This window comes from Rhipicephalus sanguineus, chromosome 1, assembly GCF_013339695.2.
Source record: "Rhipicephalus sanguineus isolate Rsan-2018 chromosome 1, BIME_Rsan_1.4, whole genome shotgun sequence".
Taxonomy (NCBI): Eukaryota; Metazoa; Arthropoda; class Arachnida; order Ixodida; family Ixodidae; genus Rhipicephalus; species Rhipicephalus sanguineus.
In genome coordinates, this window is record NC_051176.1 from 58702733 (window position 1) to 58718601 (window position 15869).

At 49.3% G+C, this 15869-nt stretch overlaps 2 non-coding genes across 2 annotated transcripts; one reads left to right on the forward strand and one right to left on the reverse strand.

Annotated features, from left to right (window-relative positions):
* Window positions 1–14838: 14838 nt before the first annotated feature.
* On the forward strand, window positions 14839–14911 carry Trnar-ccg (transfer RNA arginine (anticodon CCG)). The gene has a single exon. It is a non-coding gene; the product is annotated as a tRNA-Arg (tRNA).
* Window positions 14912–15117: 206 nt separating this feature from the next.
* Trnar-ccg (transfer RNA arginine (anticodon CCG)) lies at window positions 15118–15190 on the reverse strand. Its single transcript has one exon. It is a non-coding gene; the product is annotated as a tRNA-Arg (tRNA).
* Window positions 15191–15869: the final 679 nt, after the last annotated feature.

The window sequence follows — 15869 nt, forward strand, 5'->3', positions numbered from 1 at the left end:
ATTATTATGTTTTAGCAGTGGTGGCTTACCGTGCGTTAAGTACAGTAGTACTGTACCGTCGTGGTCGGCTACATAGCTAGTTTATATGGAGACACCGGCGTAGTTGCTCGATGCGTAAAGTAACTCGATCAGGCAGACTGATACATGTGTTATAAACTAACATGGCTGCGTGCCGACCACGGCAGTTCGGTATTACTGTGGTTACTGTACTGTAAAGTCAGCAGCGCTAAAATAGACTATTCGCGGCCCAACGACATTCATCGACTACCATTGGTGCCATATTCGAAAAATGCTTCCTAATTAGAACGACTGCTCCACTGATCTCTTAGTGTGCGATTAAGACCCACAATTCTGTCGAACCGTGCAAGGCCGAGAACGAAAGTCAATATTGTCTCTAACAAAACTAAATTGATGAAAGGCCTGCTGCACCAACTGTCTGCGAAATTAAGGAGCAACACATTTGCAAGGTGATAAACACAAATTTATTCACAGATATCAACACACGCCAGCAGTTCCGGAATAATTATGCCATAAAGGAATATCTAAACATCTATAGATACCGTAGCCAACATCTAAAACAACCCCACAGCCACCGTATTCCTCAAAAAAAGCAGGACAATCCTAATCGAGAATGGGATCAGGCGCAAAATCATAGGCGTGAGCAGGGTTCCCCTTCAGAGGGGGTGGGGGGGGCGAAGGTTCATCGCCCCCCCCCTCCCTATTAAGTCAATGTGTTTGGCAGACCTTGCGCCCACCTCTTCTTAGGTGACTACGTGGGCCGGCCGCCCCCCTGCCCCACTGTGCGCACGCCTATGCGAAGAGTTACAATCTCTTCAACGTTATGCGCGGCACATTCACTATAAATATTGAAAGAACTAAAACGGACAAAAATAGGAATAAGGATTAACGAAGAATACCTTAGCTACTTGCGTTTTGCGGACGATATCGCGCTTTTCAGTAACGACGGTGCCGAATCACGAAAAAAATTCTGGAGATGTAAACGAAGGCAGCATTAAAGTAGGATTAAACACGGACCCGAAGAAAAGAAAGATAATGTTAGGCGGCTTGCCGAAAAAGCGAGAACTAGACTAGAAGATTGTGTACACGCGTGAGCTAATTACGAGCAGAGGAGCACCCCCCCCCCCCACGTTTATTAAGTTCACCAAGGAACGGTAGGCATTCGCAACACATGACTGGCAATTAAATTAGCGTTATCCTTTAAGCGGGAATTGCAATTTTTCAGTGATAACTTTAGGGCCAAAAAGATGGATAAACTGCTGCACACGACGCGAGAAGCATTGCGAGCGGTACCACAAGATCCCATGAACTCTACATCTAAACAAGATAGATACGCACGCATTCCTAATCTAAAGGTAAGAGTGTAACAGAGAGGAATCGTGCATAAAAACCACTCACGTGTGCCCGTTGGATCGCTAAAACACGAGCGAATAAAAAATGCAATGCGCACCATATCAGAATACACAAAACACGATGGTCAATAGAGGAATACGCGAGAAGAAGAGAACAAAAATCTGATGACACGTAACAGTAGTAAACGCGTGGTGGCCTTATATGAGGTGAGCGAGTTCAACATGGACGCAGGGGGCCACTGGTTTCTCGCTGCGGTGATCTCTGCCGAAAACAATGCCGGAATCCTGCCGCGTATCCGTCTCGTGCACGATTTTGACTTTCCACCACACATGTCCACACACCGCACTTCTTGAAGAATTCTGCTGGTCGGAGTGAAAAAAACCTGCTCCCGCAGCTACGATTGTCCCTCCGTCTGGACGGCTACCCTACCCTGCCTGGTCAAGCGAGTTTCGCGACAATGACGCTGAACGAGGGGAAGGGAGGGAGGGGTGGGGGTAGAGGTTGAAGGAGACGAAAAAAAAAATGCGAATTCTCCCTTCTTGAAAGCATGGCTCAGCCTACCACAATGGTGTGCGATCCCCCCAGCATGTCTATGGGCATGCCGTTTGAGAAAGGCGTTCGTCGAATTTTCAATGCATCACTTGTTGCCACATGTCGCTACATGAAAACTTTGCGTACACCACGTTGGAGCCGCATTTCTCATCGTATTTCACGTGCCATAATAATTTTATACGACTGTTTCTGAAAGCACGTGGGAAGCAATCGTTGAGCGAGATTTTTACTTGAAAAAGATATGTATGTCACAAAATGGACGGCAACGAAGTGCAAATGCGAACTGCACAAACACGTGGCAAACACTTGTTTGTCAGTTCGTTAAAGATGGTCAGCGGGCTAGTTGATTTGTAAACATTCAAACGCCAAAAAACGTGTCTTCACTTCGCCCGGTCTTTTTTGCACCATACCTATTTTTCTCAAGTAATGAACCAACTAGCTCAGCAACACGCCTTGCTGAGCTTTTTACTATTTTCATAAAGTAAAATTATGTGACATCACTGAAGCAAATGCGCTTGTTACGCTTGACCCAGACACGCACGTGAGTAAATACGTGTAAACACAGAGATCGGAAACTGTCCGTGTAGTATATGAGCGCTCGCGCCAGACATTCAGCGGCTGAAAGGATATAGCGCTATAAATATGATGACAGGCTCGATTTATGCACAGAATTAGTATTCACATGAAACTTCTTCCGCTAAAAGCATTCGTGCGGGAATGTTTGGGTGAATTTTGATGCTGGATACATCAGTGAAGTCGGCCGACCAGTGGCAAAAACATTTACAAAACAGAAGTACTTCGAATTTGGCCCATGAAGTTAATGGTATGTGTTATAACGTTTCAACATTTTTGATAGCGTTGAACAACTGGTCAACGAAGTGGCCATCTATTTTCAGTCAGTTTTTCTTCTAAAGACCATCTTTTTTGGTAGAAAAGTAACTGTGCTAGTGATAGTTGTTAGTCATTGTCATAGCAGAAACTAATAAGAGAATGCAAGCTGTTCAGTCGGCGATACTTCGCGCCCCGAGTCGTACGTGCGGCATTAGCACGGTACAATATTTGAACTTTGTTATTTGTGCTAGTACAGCAATCCATGTAGCGGTATTCTACAGCTTAAGCTACAAATATTCAAGCGCCTAATGCTCTATTGCATTACGATTGTATCCTAGGCGGGCGAGATGCCGTGTTTCTTCGGCGGGCTGAAGGTAGAGCGCAACGTCGAGGTTATTCTCGTCACTGACGGCCGGCAACACGGCGTCCAGCATCGTTGAGGGGCTTCCGTCAACTAGATTGAACGGCGTCATATGTGCGCCATTTCTTACACTGCCGTGTTAACTTCAGGTTATGTGCGGAAGATATTATGGCGTCCCATGTCATGTGTTCGACGTACGTGCAGTACATTGCCAGCATGTCGGCGAGGGCTTCATTTAGCCGCTCGGTGAGGCCATTCGCCTTCGGGTGATGTCGGTCGGTGACTTGTGTGGCTCTATTTTGAAGATGGTTTGCGTTAGCTCTGCCGTAAAAGCCGTACCTCTGTCGGTGACGAGGACTTTTGGAGCGCCGCGACGCAGGAGGACGTTCTCAACAGGGCATGTATAACTGTCTGAAGGGAGACAAGAAAGTTCCAACATTGTCGATAACCCATCGGCTCCGCCGATGTCAGCTGAAGCACGGCAGAATGACGGCATGCTCGGCCCAATGTTGCCGGTGAAAGCCATCGGCTAAGCCGATATCGGCGAAAGTACGGCAGAACGGCGGCTAACACGGCCCAATGTTGCCGGTTAAAGCCATCGGCTAAGCCGATATCGGCGGAAGAACAGCAAAACGCCGGCAAACTCGGCCCAATGTTGCCGCTGAAAGAAATCGGCTAAGCCGATGTCGGCGGGAAGACGGCAGAAGGCCGGATAACTCGGCCCAATGTTGCCGGTGAAAGACCAACATCGGCTGAAAGGCGGCAAAATTGGGCCAATTTTGCCGGCAGAAGTCACCGGCTCCGCCGATGTCGGCGCCAGGCTGGCAATGCTGGCCCGAGGTGGGGCCGCGCACAGCCGCCGTAAAACCAATATCGGCCCGAGCTTGTGTGCTGCCTGGGAAAATGACGTGCGGCGTGCGCCCGCGTGAACGAATGAACTGCTGCAGGAACCCGGCGCAGTTCCAGTGCCAGATTAGGAATCTCTTATCCTGACCCGCCATGTCTGGAGCTTTAGCTTGGCCTTTCATATGGTGAACCGCGTCTAAAACCCTCCGCTTCTGAGGGTAGACCATTTCTAACCACGCCCGAGAACCCGGGGTTGGAGACTCCGAGGCCGACCCTAGTTTCGAAAGCGTTGACCCAGTTCGTGAGAGCAGTCACCGTTTCTACTAAGGTCAAGACTGCGCCTGGAGGTTATTTACCGATTCCCTAACGTCCTTCAGGGAGTTTGTAATCTCAATTTTGAATTCCTCAAGGTCCCATTCTCCCTCAACGGGGGCCATGAGGGCCCGCTTCTTGGCGGAACGCGCCGGCGCCGACGCCTCTGCGGTGAGCTCCCTAGGGACCGGCGTGGGCGGCGCAGATAAACACGACTTGCGAAAGGACTCGAACTTGGCCCCTCCTTGGCCCTGAGCTCCTCCAACGCGGCTCTGAGCCGCGCGTTCTCCTGCTCTAAGCGCGCGATTCTAGGATTGCTCTGCTCTGGCGGCGAACCCTTCGTTACCTTTGGAGGCTTCTGCTTGACTCGATCAGCGAGGTGGTCTCCTCGACCCGGACACACGAGCGAAAGCTCCCATTGCAGCGGGCGCTTCCACTGGACCGGCTGCGGCGGCCCGCTGGCGTGGCTGAGCGCCCCCCTCGAGAACGCTCTCGGCACGCTCGGACATTGCTCGGATCATGTCCCTGCGGCGCCGGTATTTCTTCGGCGCGCTTCCGCTGCCTCCATCTGCGACGGACGACGTACGGCACTTGTAAGCGTTGCTTGCAGGCCTTGTACGCTGTGAGATGAGGCCCTCCACAGAGGGCGCACTTGGGCGAGCACTCGTGGTCTTCCACGGGAGACGTGGCACCCCCTGCAAATCGTTTTCTCTGGGGCCGGCCACACGTTGGCGCGGTGACCCAGCCTCCCGCAGGCGTAGCAAATGTCCGTCCGGCGTCTATTTATATAGAGCGTACAGCGAAGCATGCTGGCGCCGCACATGACATCGGCACTTTTGAGTCCGTCGAAAAGGACAATGATCGTGGTGCTGTCCTTGATGAATTTCACTTCGAGGGCCTTGGGGTTTCTCGGCTGGACGATCATGTCGCGCAGCTGATTGTGGTCAAAGCCGATCGAGGTCGACGCCCCGCACGATCTCTTTGCACGTGTTATCCGGCGCCACGAGGTACGAGTTGACTTCGTATCGGGCGGACCCCACGAGTAGAGCTTCCACTCTCGCGGGCGTTCTTCTCCGTCGGTGTATACTCACGACTAGAGCTGTGCACGGGCCGTATTTCCGAGCCCGAGCCCGGCCCGGGCCCGCTGACTTTGTCGAAGGCCCGCCCGAGCCCGACGGCAAAGGGCTGCGAGCCCGCCCGGCCCGGCCCGACGTACGAAAACACAATCCCGGGCCCGGCCCGGCCTGGCCTGGCTTTTCGAAGGTTCGCTGCGAAAACAAAACATCGTTTTCCGGTAATTTGGCATTTTATTGAGCATATCAAATATGATCAAACGACACGCGACGTACAGTCTCTATTACAAAGATTACAAGTTGTCGTGCAAAAACAGCGAGCAGTCCAACGATTCCGGCTTCAACGAAGTGCGGCGCTTTGCGTCAGCTTGCACGAAGGCGATCTACGTCGGGTCGCTCGTCGTTGTCGCGCGCATTTTCACTCATATGGGATTTGGCCTTAAATCTAACGCGAACAGTCGCGTGGCGCCGTCACTAGCTCAGGTGGTGTTACTTCTCTGTCGGAGTGCAACAGAGGCAGTGCTTTACCTGCTCCCCTTTTGTTTAAAGTAGCGAATGGAAAGGAAAAGCGGTAAAGGGCGGTCGCGGAAAAGGCGCTGTATGCGTGCTGGAAAACAATTCCCGCTCATTCTCTATATTTCGGGCTTGAGTCGGGCTTTGCGCCGGGCCCGAGCCCGGCCCGATAAAACTCGAAGTAGCCCGAGCCCGGCCCGGGCCCGAGGTGAAAATACGTCGGCCCGCCCGAGCCCGGCCCGCGGGCCGGGTCGGGCTTTCGGGCTACCCGGAGCCCGTGCACACCTCTACTCACGACAAAGATGTTTAGGACCACGTTGGGGCAGGTGATGTGCCCTTCCGTCTCGGCCAGGGCAAGTTGAGCCACCATGGCGAGGGCCTGTGTCACCTTGATCTGGCTAATTATCATGACGTCCATCCCGCCCCTGGCGCGGACGATGATCCTAAAGTGCTCCCTCGGCAGGCGGGAGAGCCTTGAGGCCGCGGCGAGGCGTTTCTTGATGACGCCGGCGGCGGGGTTGCGGGACCCGCCGCGTTCGGTGCCGCCGGGCTGGCTTTGCGACTTTGCGCTTGGAAATGGCCGTGGTCCACCCGGACTCCAGGCACTCCTCGGGGGTGATCTTCTCCCCCTCGACCGTCACGTGCATGGACATTCTTGGGAGTAGCGAGCGCACGGCGGCGTGCGAGAGCTAAGCCTCGCCGCGTCTCCATGCGTCCCAGTGAATGAAAACATTGCCCGTAGTTGTTTTTTTTTTTTAACATTGTTGTGATGTTCCCTCAACCAGTAATTGAGACTTCTTCCCGTTTGGTCGATGTACAGCCGTCAGCACGCTTAAAGGAGTACTGACACGATTTTGAAGTGCAGCAAAACGGACGTTTTTTGTTTCCTTGGCATGTAGTGTTAAAGCTCTCCCCACACCGCATCCGGGAAACACGTATAAATATTTAAGTTTGATTTTAAAGTTTTCATCTCCCAGCATCTGCAAGGCAGCTTCACCGCATGGAGAGCCCTATGACGTTTCAAGTCAGCTCTCTTGGTTTGCGAAATCTGGGTTCTGCATGCAGCCTAAATCACTGAAATCGCTGTCGGAGGCACTGGACGACAATTCACTCATCATGAACCACGTTCGACTGACAGCAAAGGACAGCAGGTGCATATTTCGTGGGTTGCAGTCTGCCCGTGACGTCACGAGCAGACTTGACACGTCACTATGAAGCCGCCTTCTCGAAACCGAAACCGAAACTGCTGGTTGAAAGAAGCGGTATTAAAAATATATGCAATGCATCCCCAGGCACCACGACACTCTTTTTAGGGTTCTCAACACCCGTGCTTTCATTTAGAGCAACAACCCGAAAAATTTTAAAATTCATGTCAGTACTCCTTTAACACGACCGCTCCGCAGCATAGGCGGAGAGTTTTCATTTTACCGGAGGAGGCGGGGGCCCGACTTGCTCTTCCACATTTCTCTCACTCTCCATATATATATATATATATATATATATATATATATATATATATATATATATATATATATATATATAGGGCGAGTGAGATAGTTGAAAAAAAAAGGGAGACCGGATATATATATATATATATATATATATATATATATATATATATATATATATATATATATATATATATATATATATATATATATATATATATATATATATAGAGAGAGAGAGAGAGAGAGAGGAGTCCAACTTCCAAATTAAAGAATTTAATGTAACTTTAGTCTCTTAGGTGCCCGCGATATCATAACGAAGATATGTAAGTGGAAGACCATAGATTTATTTTTCAGTTTACACAAAGACATCGGTCCACCTCGTAACTCTTGGCTCGAAGCGAAAAAGGTCGCGTAGGCGACCTTTTTCGTTGACTCGTTGACTGCGTCGCGTAAAATCGATTCACGCAATGCGTGGGGTTAGGCTTTACTTTGTTAAAACATGCGCCACACAGGAGAGAGTATAACGCTATCACGGGAAGCTTTAAGTATATGCAGTGTTGGCGGTAACGCGTTACAAGTAACGGCGTTACCGGTAACGCGTTACTTTTTTCGGTAACGTAGTAACCTACTCGTTACTATTTAGGAACCGTAACGGGTAACGTACTTACGTCAAGATTTTTCGGTAACGTGAAGTTTCACGTTACTCGTTACTTTTGTTTTTTCAATTATCCCGGAAGTTTTACACAAAACTCCCTGGTCCCATAGGCGCCATTATTGCAGAGCTCGCCCCGACGTTCTATTGTCGCCGCGGCGTACTCATGCCGGTCCGCCAGGCGTTAAGAATAGACTGTTAGGCGAGTTGGTAATTCATGATGAATGAAAATAGCGCGAAAAAACGGACGGGACGAAGAAGGCTACAGAACATGCGCTTGTGCTGTAGCCTTCTTCGTCTCGTCCTACGTCTTTTCGCACTATTTTCATTCATCAGGCGTTAAGAGTACCATCCAATGCGTCCTTCGAGTACCTATTTAGTGTAGGTGCGGACGTATTCATTAAAAAGAGAGGCAATTTGTCCAATGACAGCTTTGAAATGCAGCTGTTGCTTTATTTCTACAAGAAGCTGTAGTTATTAGAAAATTCACCATGCAATAATCTAGCGATAGTTATCAACTTTGTTTTAAAATAAAATTTGCTTCTTTCTATCGGCATCTGCGGCTACACGTTTCTATAGTTACCCAACTTTTCAGCGAACGAGGCTGACCTTGAACACCTTCACATAAACGCTCGAAATTTTTGAGGCAAGTATACAGATTTTTAAAGGGTAAAAAATGCATGTCTACAAATCTTTTTTCTCCAAACCTAAGCCGTTTAAGCGTTTCTTTATGACTATTTGATCATCTGTCTTGTTAGTAGAAGCGCACCGTCAGAATTACATTAAATTCGTTGAGAGTTGGGGTTTAAGGAGAGCGTTGATGATAAAAACTAATTTTGTGTTTAACGTCACACCGAGCAAATGGATTTACCATGTGCCACAGAGTTAGCAGCCGTCACATGTAACTGTACAGGCGACTTTAGGTCACTCCACTATTGCCAAGCACTGGCGTTGCCAGGGGGGTGGAGGCGGAGGTTGGGTGTTAACCCCCCCCCCCCCAAATATTTTAATTTTCCATGTGTATATATGTACAGGCACACACACAAACGCACGCACAACCAAACATAACGGATGACTTAACGCCTCCTGCGCCACTCCCGAAAAAAATTTCTGGCTACGCACTGTTGCCATGGCACGACACATTTGTGCAACCTGTTCTAGTTAAATCGGTACTTCGTGCAAAAACTGTCGTTTGTGATAGAATTTCTGTGTGAATTATAAATATCAGCTTTCTAAAACTGTTATTTGGGGTTCCTAGAGTGGAAATGCTGTGAATAAAATTTCTGACCATAGAGTAACGGTAGAAGTAACGTCCGTTACTTTTTTAGGGTAACTGTAACGGTAACGCGTTAACTTTTTTAAAAGGTAACGTAGGGCGGTAACGCGTTCCTTTTTTGTTAGCGTAACGAGTAACGTATTTAGTTACTTTTTTTTTCGGTAACGCCTACAACACTGATTATATGCCAGTGAGTTCAATTCAAGATGGCCGAAAGTAATTCTGAGATGGTAGCAAATACCATTTGCTACCACTACACCTTGTGCGGAGCTGCGGTTATGAATCTGGACGAGTAATGAAGCTGCTCATAGGTGGCCGAACTTTTAGTAAAACCCTTTACTGATAAATCAAAGCTGCGTACAATCTTTTCTCGGCACTTTTATAATTGCAGGAATGTCGAAGGACCAATATGTAGGCAACCAAGAAATTGCCTGTTTTTTTATTGGCGACTAAGCTTGTGCGAAAGCGTTCACTGACTGACTGTGTCGGGATTGCTTTGTATTCTCAGTATCATTTTTGTGTTCTCAAAACCATTCACTACGGTAGAGCGCAGCTCTTAGGCGTCCGTTCCTGCGTTGAGCGGCACCGCCGTTGGCGTCGGCGGCGTAACCGATAGTGCGAACGAGGACGAAAGAGAGCGAACGCGGAGTCTGTCGATATCACGAGATACTGGCCTCTAACCTCGCGTTCTTCCTCTGTCGCTCGTGCGCATGCAGGTCTGGCACGTCCACTGCGGCTGGCTTCGCTTGTCGTAACGGGACTGTGGGCGTTTCACTTGGTTCGCGACAGCTGCAATGCACAGAGTATATAGTGTGCGTAGCACTCGAGCGCTGGCAGTTTCTGTGGCAATATAACGAATGTTACATTGCTACAACTGCGGATAGTCAAAACTTCAAACACAGCTGGCGTTGCCCGAACCCGAGGCTGCGCTCAGCGAATTAGGCAGTATCGAAATCGCTAGTGAATTTTTTAATTTGTCATAGCTTAAGTCGTCGCTTCAGTTGTTCATCAGCACAACATATTCTGCACGTAAAAATCCGTTTGAGGGGCACTTTTCCATTGAATGTTTGACTTGTCACTGGCCCATGTGCCGAACTTTAAGAGGCTGAAATGAAAAAGAAGCGGGCATAAACAGCCTCCTGTGAAATAGCTGCCAGACAGGACGACCCGGGGACAAGTGCCAAGCTCTTTAGGAGCCAAGCTCTTAAAAAATACCCTGGGCCGGCGCCAGGGGGGGGCTCTGCCCCCCCCCCCCCTCATGAGGCAGTCCGGGGGAGGGGGGTCAAGCCCCCCAGCCCCCCCGTACTCTCCGCCTATGCTCCGCCTATGCTCCGCAGCGTCGCTTGGACTGGTTTGGCTGATGCCAGCCGCGAAGTGCTGAGCGCTGTTGCCGAAATTATACCTCGGTATGCTTGGATAGCATGTATTGGTAACATCTCGGCAACAGAACCCAAAGCTACACGGCGCTGGCGTCAATCAAACCGTTTCAGGCCTTTAGACGCAAGTTAATGGCACATCATATGTACCACACCTTGCACGCAATCAACGAAATACTTCCGGTGGTTAGTCTGACACATAGGCGTATCTACCGGGGGGCAAGGGGGGCGCTAGCCCCCCAATGAGAAAAGTTAAAGGGGCGGAGCCCCCCCCCCCTCCCACTTTCGACAATGGTCATTGTCGACTGTACACTGGGAAAGGCGAAGTTTTACTTCTACACATTAAACACTTATTTATATCATGAAATTTATCCTGCGCTTCTGCTGTGGAGATCGTCGCCCGTGTCTCACGACCACGCACTGTACGTTCTCTGCGGTGCGGACCGCCTATGCGACGCTTTCGCGCTTTGCGCTACAGCATTGCAGAGAAGGCTATATACCGCTGAGTAGGGGCTCTTAACGTTAGAGCACTCTGTCATCATTTTATTCTGCTCTGCCTGGCCTGAAATTTACATAATCGACGACGCAAATACGGTCAGCAGTAAACGTTTGATGGACCAATCAAACGGTCTTCCTGTTTCAGGAAATTCATTTTCTTTCATCGGAAAGGAATATCGTCACCGCTGCTGTATATATCCAATTTGCTATGAGTCGATGAGTGTGCTGAACTGTTGAGTGTTTTAGTCGTGCCGCATTGGGGGAGCTAAAGAATGTTTCTGCTTGAGTTGCCGATTACCTGCGTCGCCTTGCCAACGTTGTTAGATTAATCTAAAAACGTTGGCCTTGCTTATCATAAGCTTGCAGCGATCACGGCGGCTTGGAACAAGGTGAGGAATAAATCAATGGACTCGAGTACATTGGGAAGCCCAGGGAAATGGTCAAGGTCCACGGTTTTCTGGACTAATAATTGTTGGGGTTTAGCGTCCCAAAACCACGATATCATTGTGAGAGACGATGGCTCCGGAAATGCCGACCACCTGGGGTTCTTTACCGTGCACCTAAATCTAAGCACGCGGACCTCACGCATTTTCGCCTCCATCGAAGGTGCAGCGGCCACGGCCGCGATTTGACCCTGCGACCTGGGTTTTCTGGACTAAGGAGACCGAATTGACAGCCGGACTAGTTGGTTTTGAGTCATCTCGAATTGACTTGTGCAGGACAAAATACGACGGCAAAGAAGCACACATCCGCAGAGCTGTTTATTTCTCTTCCTCCCTCCCTCTCTCTGAGCAAGAATGAGTTCACAGAGTTGTACACGCGCACAAACAGCTCAACATCGTTATACTACAATTGAAAATCTCGCCAGCTGCTATAAGTAGCCGCTGCCAATGTGATCGGCGGGCAGCCGTCTTGAATTACATTCATAATGAGACACTGTCCGACTATTCCAAAAAATGCTTAGGTATTGTTCAGCATAGTAATGCGCTGTTTAGTGTGCACACGTAATTTTAACACCGCGAGATTTCATGTATTTGTGACGTCGCATAACAAGCACGTGATTTTAAGGCACACCGAAAACTTTTGACGAATGGCGATGAACCAATGACCAAAAATATGCCGTATTGAAAATAGTGTATTCTCTTATTTTTTACGTAGTCGTGCATAAGTGGTTGTTATGCAATGGATCATTTTGTGGTCATTTGTGGCATCGAGTGACGAGCAGTTGCAGTGTGCATGAGCCAGAAAATTTAGACCAGTCATAAACAGTTCACGGCCAATGCGGATGGAAACAATGCGGGGTAGTTTAACGTTATAATCACCCACATTAAAAAAAAAAAAAAGATTTGTGCTTACACCTTTTGCATAGGCGTACTTACTCGGAGGGCCGGAGGCCCTTCCAAGCAAAGTACAAAACAGCGCAATCGATGACATGAGAGACCACACAGGACCAGCGCTGTTCAGCCCTGCTCCTGTTTGGTCTTTCATGTCTTCGATTGCGCTGTTTTCTACTGTGAAGTTCGCACGCTCCAAGCAAAGTTGCAAATACAAACATGATAAGTATAATAAAGAATGTACTACGTATATCTGCAAGAAAGTGTAGCACTAATTATGGAAAAGAAAAGTTGCAGTCACTGCTACCTACATAAAAAACGAAATTATTAGTGAGCAGTTTCTAGACGTTAACGAAATTTTTTGAATAATACAAATCTATACTACTGGCGAGGCTGTATTGTATTGTATTCATGCATAAAGTTGCGGGGGTGATGTATAAAAACTGTTGCTTGCAATACTATCACATGCATAACCCGTATATACAGTGAAACCTCGGTGATACGAATCTCACGGGACCACCAAAAATATTCGTGTCATCCGAAATTCGTATCACCAGAAAGCATGGAAAATTACCACGCGACAAAAGAAAACTAGCGTACATTTGAATTTATTGTTTTTCAGGGCCGCAGCAACGTCACGAAGAGCCCTGAATGATTGTCAGTTAAGGTTTTAGATGTCGGTAATCATACCAGCACTCGCAAATATACGGCCTGTACGCGCGCATTTAATTGATGAACCAGGTACATTGTGACCCGCAGAGCAGTAGCCCCTTCCAAATTTTAGTATGCTTTTTTGCATGACACCGGAGTACTGAAGCGAAAGTAACGAAAGAAGCGCTTTGACGCGATGGATCAAGGCCACAAAATTACAGAACCACGGTCCTGTGTTATGATATTGTTATCGCGGAGGTGTTGGGGATGTTTTTTGGGAGATTTACGGCCGCGCCCGCACAAGTGCGACCTCAACAGTCGCGCATGTTGACCTTGTGAGGCCTGACTCCTTCGCCAAGACCATCATCGCCTTCTTTCGGTCCTCGTCCACCTTTCATAGGATGTCTGATGCACGAGGCAGGCACGTGTAAACACAGTACAACGACAGCGGCCCGCGTCGAAGCCACAGTCGCCGCACGACAATATTACTCTGCAGAGATAAAGTGCACGTTTAATTCTTGTTTATTAATCGCACCATGGAGGGTTTCAAACGCCCCCGAAACGCACTCACGAACATGCAGAAAGTATGGTTCCCCCCTGAAAAAAATTTCTGGCTACGCTACTGTGGGCTGCTAAGCTCGAGGACGCGGATTGGACACCCGGCCACAGCGGTCGCATTTCATGGTGGGGCATGCATGTACACATGGAAATGTTTCCGCCCTTCGCATTTGATGTACCGTCTCTTTCTGCTTCGATCAGGGAAGGGAAGTTTGCGCTCTGTACGTACGGTCCTTTCCTCGCATGGGCGTCGGCAGGATTTTGACTTGACTTTCTAGCTCACCATCGTCATCCATTACTCTTTTTCTTCCCCGTTCTCTTCCCCCTGGTGTAGAGTAGCGGCTGGGCTAGAGCCTGCTAGAGCACGGCCGCTAGATTTTTTTCATCCAGCGGCCGTGGCTAGAGCATACTATCGCTCAGGCCGACCTCTCTGCCTTTCTATAAATAAACCTCTCTCTCTTGTCTTGGGGGTGCAACCGCAACCCCCTGTTGCATCGCGGTGGGGGGGAATGGGGGGGGGGGGGGCATGTGGTGGTGTTGATTTGGAAGGGCCCATCTTTTACACCCGCCTGCCGACGCCCATGTTTCCTTGTCTCCGTTTCTCGCGCTGATTTAGCCCGGGGTCGTGGCCGGAAATTTGGTCCAGGGAGGGAAGGGGGTCCTACCCCCATTTATGTTTGATCGTTCGTGTTATGTGTGCGTGCATATACACGCATACAAAATGCTAAAATCCCGAGAGATTGGTATCCCACCTCCCTCAAGCTGCCTACGCCTATGCCTCACGCAATGGGTGGGCCAGGCCCCCCTGCTTCTCGCCGTGCGCATGCCTGTCAGTGCCTGTGCTGAGAGCATATGGACCCTCGCATTTGGAGCAAGCGTGCGTGCGCTTTCACGGCCGCGCCGACGCGCGTAGGAACCACTCGCTGAGCGACGACGATGACAACACGTGAAATGGCAAAGTTTGAAAAGCTTCACGCTTCACTTCGAAACAGTTTCAACTGCTCTTACAATTAGTCATAGGTCGTGCCCACATTCTTGCCCATTGGGCGCAGCGACATAAATATGACCGCCATGAGCGTTGGTCATCGTCGATGTTCAAATGCCGCCATTCGTCCAATACAAAAGAAAAATTTAAACATTCAAAGATAAACAAAGAGCACCCACAACCGCCTGAAGCCAGCTTGTCCGCGTGGCCTAATGGATAAGGCGTCTGATTCCGGATCAGAAGATTGCAGGTTCGAGTCCTGTCGCGGACGAATTCCTTTTTTTTTCTTTTTACTGTATTTTTTCCCCAAGGTACTCATATCTTAAAAGTTTTTTTTTTTCGTTTGCGAATGTATGGGCCTTTTTTTTTTCGTTATTTAGCACATTCACGATGATGACCGAAGTGTGAATGGCGTGACATCGCGAGAGAAAGAACACACACCAGGAGCGGGGGAAAAAGAAAGAGAGAGAATCACTACGTCCGCGACAGGACTCGAACCTGCAATCTTCTGATCCGGAATCAGACGCCTTATCCATTAGGCCACGCAGACTAGACGCAATCTTAACCGACAAACGGCACTGATAAGATTTGCGTCGGAGCGCATACTGCCATTCCAGACACTTGCCATGCTCCCCGTTTTGTGAAACTGCAGAGGCTTCGAATAAGCGACGTCGGTGTACTACATACATGGCGAATCTATCACGAGAAGGCCGAGAACGCCTGGTGCTGCCGCTTATCTGATCCTTCGCTCCAAGCGGCCGCGGTGAGTCGGTGACCGAAATGCTGTATCCACGAGCCACTGCCACCACCCGGAAGGCAGCATTCCAGGCGCTCATCGCCTCCCTTTACGACGGAGGCTCGGATGGCCCGGACATCTGCATCTATTAGACTTGAATCAGGGCACGCCCCCCGAGCTGGCGCCACCTGAACAGGCTCACGCCACCATTCCTTCCTCCATGCACGCCACCACTCCCCAATTGCCTGGTGCGCCTGCTGCATCTGCAGCCGACGAGTTGTGGCCGAGCGTGCAATGCACCTTATCATCTCCTTCTTTAATCCTTTTTGCTCTCATCCTCACAAAGGCACTATTGTGGTGACCACCTCTGGTGAGACCGAGACATGAAACACGCCTGTGCCTTTCCAAATCATCCTCCCTCTCCCCAAGGTAACCCAGCTATATGAAAGGCAGAAGCAGGGCCTTACAGGAAGAGGTGAGGTTAAGGAGAGGA